Source organism: Colobus angolensis, unplaced genomic scaffold, assembly GCF_000951035.1.
Source record: "Colobus angolensis palliatus isolate OR3802 unplaced genomic scaffold, Cang.pa_1.0 Scaffold37, whole genome shotgun sequence".
In the NCBI taxonomy this organism is placed as follows: Eukaryota; Metazoa; Chordata; class Mammalia; order Primates; family Cercopithecidae; genus Colobus; species Colobus angolensis.
The window spans coordinates 3,983,406-3,987,046 of record NW_012117043.1 but is presented as its reverse complement, the minus strand read 5'-3'; the positions used below and the strand labels follow the sequence as shown (position 1 = coordinate 3,987,046).

At 40.8% G+C, this 3,641-nt stretch overlaps 1 protein-coding gene across 1 annotated transcript in view; it reads left to right on the top strand.

Annotated features, from left to right (window-relative positions):
- Positions 1 to 3,641, top strand: part of VMP1 (vacuole membrane protein 1) — a 152,169-nt gene that overhangs the window by 109,127 nt on the left and 39,401 nt on the right. The window lies entirely within an intron of this gene.

Here is a 3,641-nt window from a genome sequence, read left to right as displayed (position 1 = left end):
TTTCACCGTGTTAGCCAGGATGGTCTTGATCTCCTGACCTCGTGATCCGCCCGTCTCGGCCTCCCAAAGTGCTGGGATTACAGGCTTCAGCCACCGCGCCCGGCAGTTATTAGGGTCTTAATAGCAAGTTATTGTTTCAGACTCATTGTCTGCTATGGTGAAAAAACTTAAATTATTACATCATCATGACAAGTCATTCCATTTCTGCTTTATAGTTTTCATTGATTGGCGTTCATATTTGACTAGCACACAGAAACCAGCAGTTAATTTTTAGGTGGCGCAAGTTTCACAAATAGACTATATTTTAACATACATTTCCATTACACATGAGGAATCAGTATTGAAACAGTTGCTCTGAGGCTTTTAATATAGGCTGTTAAATCACTTCAGCTCCAAATGCAAAAGAAAGCATTATTAGCTCAGTAGTTTTAATATATACAGTCATATACCACATAACAGCCTTTCAGTCAGTGATGAACTGCGTGTCTGACAGTTTATAATGGGGCTGAAAAATTCCCATCACTTAGTGACATAGTAATGTAGCACAACACATTGTTACATGTTTGTGGTAATGCTGGTGTAAACAAACTTATTATGCTACCAGTCATATAAAACTATAGCACATACAGGCTGGGCACAGTGGCTCATGCCTATAATCCCGGCATGTTAGGAGCCTGAGGTAGGTGGATCACGAGGTCAGGAGTTCGAGACCAGCCTGGCCAGCATGGTGAAACCCCGTCTCTACTGAAAATACAAAAATTAGCTGGGCCGTGTCTGTAATCCCAGCTACTCAGGAGGGTGAGGCTGGAGAATTGCTTGAATTCTGTATACATACAGTGTATATAGTACATAATACTTGACAGTAAATGAACTGTGTCATTGGTTTATATATTTACTGTACTATACTTTTATTTTGTGTGTGTGTGTACGTTGAAGGGGGGGATCATCTTGCTCTGTTGTCCTGGCTGGTGTACAGGGGTGTGATCACTACCCACTGCAGCCTCAACTTCCAGGACTCTGGCAATCCTCCTGCCTCAGCATCCCAAGTAACTGGGAACACAGACATGCATCACCACACCCAGCTAATTTGTTTTTTTAATTAGTTATAGAGACTCGATCTCCTTATGTTGCCCAGGCTGCTCTCGAAGTCCTAGGCTCAAGTGATCCTCCCACCTTGGCTTCCCAAATTATTGGGATTATAGGCATGAGCCACTGTGCCTGGCCCAAAATATCTTATATACTATATTGTATTTATAACTTTTTTATATTTAAAAACATATTTAGGCCGGGCACGGTGGCTCACGCCTATAATCCCAGCACTTTAGGAGGCTGAGGCAGCCAGATCACCTGAGCTTAGGAGTTCAAGACCAGCCTGGCCAATGTGATGAAACCCCGTCTCTACTAAAAATACAAAAATTAGCTGGATGTGGTGGCAGGCGCCTGTAATCCCAGCTTCTTGGCAGGCTCAGGCAGGAGAATTGCTTGAACCTAGGAGGCAGAGGTTGCATTGAGCCAAGATTGCGCCATTGCACTCCAGCCTGGGCAAGGAGCTAAATTCCATAAAAAAAAAAAAAACAAAAAAAAAAAAAACAAAAAAACACATATTTAGCCTGGGTGCAGTGGCTCACGCCTGTAATCCCAGCACTTTGGGAGGCCAAGGTGGGCAGATCACTTGAGGTCAGGAGTTCAAGACCAGCCTGGCCGACATCGCGAAATCCCATCTCTACTAAAAATACAAAAATTAACTGGGCATGGTGGCACGCACGTGTAGTCCTAGGTACTCTGGAGTTTGAGGTGTGAGAATTGCTTGAACCCGAGAGGTGGAGATTGCACTGAGCCAAGATAACACCACTGCAGTCCAGCCTGGGCGACAGAGCGAGACCCTGTCTCAAAATAAAATAAATAAAATAAAATGAAAACATGTTTAGATACACATATACTTACCATTGTGTTACAATTGCCTACAGCATTTAGTACAGTAACATGTTGTATAGGTTTGTAGCCTAGGAGCAATAGGCTGTACTATATAGCCTAAGTGTGTAGTAGGCTATAACATCTAGGTTTGTATAAATACACTGCATGATGTTCACACAACAATGAAATCGCCTAACAACCCATTTCTCAGAACATATGCCAGTTGTTAAGCCACACATGACTGCAATGGGTTATAAAGGCAGGTAATTTAAACTTCCTTAAGATACTAAACAAGGACACATTTATCTTCAGTAACATTGCATTGGTTTTACATGTTCAGGGATTTTCTGTTACTTTTATTTCATTTTTTAATTTTATTTATTTATTTATTTTAAGATGGAGTCTCACTCTGTTGCCCAGACTGGAGTGCAGTGGCACGATCTTGGCTCACTGCAACCTCCTCCTTCCGGGTTTAAGCGATTCTCTTGCCTCAGCCTCCAGAGTAGCTGGGATTACAGGCGCCAGCCACCATGCCTGGCTAATTTTCTGGGTTTGCTTTGTTTTGTTTTGTTTTGTTTTGAGAAAGAGTTTAGCTCTTGTTGCCCAGGCTGGAGTGCAATGGCGCAATCTTGGTTCACCACAACCTCTGCCTCCCGTGTTCAAGTGATTCTCCCACTTCAGCCTCCTAAGTAGCTGGGATTACAGGCATGCACCACCACGTCCGGCTAATTTTGTATTTTCAGTAGAGATGAGGTTTCTCCATGTTGGTCAGGCTGGTCTGGAACTCCCGACCTCAGGTGATCCGCCCGCGTTGGCCTCCAAAGTGCTGGGATTACAGGTGTGAGCCACCGCATATGGCCTTCTGTTGTTTTTAAAGATATCTTTTCATATGGCTTCCTCGTGAAAATGAAAACATTTATTTTCTGTTTGAAGAGAAAAGTTATTTCATATATTTACATTCATGTTGACATCATTAGATTCAAAGATTAATATTTTGCAGACTAATTATTATTAGCCTTGTAGTTTCTCTTCTCTCTCAATCATAAATATCTTTCTTAAGAAAAAGAAGTGTGAAGCAACAATGGTACAGGCATATTCATAGTTTAAGGCTTTGTCTTTCTGTATTTAATCTTGAAATTCAGTGGTAAGGAATTGCTGTGACTTTTTTTATTAGTCTTGTAGTGCTTGGGAAAATGTTTCTTGCATCTCCTGTTTCAGAAGCATGATTGTTTACATATATAATCACTACGGGTGGTGGTAGAAAAGGTAATTTATTTACCTATAATTGGTTTTTTTTTGTGAAAGAAGAAAAGTAGAAAATGATTTGTAATTGCTAATTGTAAATGCATGCTTCATATTTAGGTAGACTTAGAGAATGAAACTGTTATCTCAGGCACTTAAGTTGTGAAATGTAAATACAGAGAAATGAAACTGATAAAAGGAGTTTGTTTTTAGTTAATGGATTTTTGAAAAAGTGAAAAATGACATGTGAGGAACTAGTCAAATTGGACATGCTACATTGTTCCCACAATACTCCAAAACTATTCAAATGAAATATTTTTTTTTTAACATTTAATGGGAACATTGAATGCCTAACATAAAATTTGTTTGTAATCTTTTATTTAGGTTTTCTTAAAAATATTGGCCGGGCGCGGTGGCTCAAGCCTGTAATCCCAGCACTTTGGGAGGCCGAGACAGGCGGATCACGAGGTCAGGAGATCGAGACC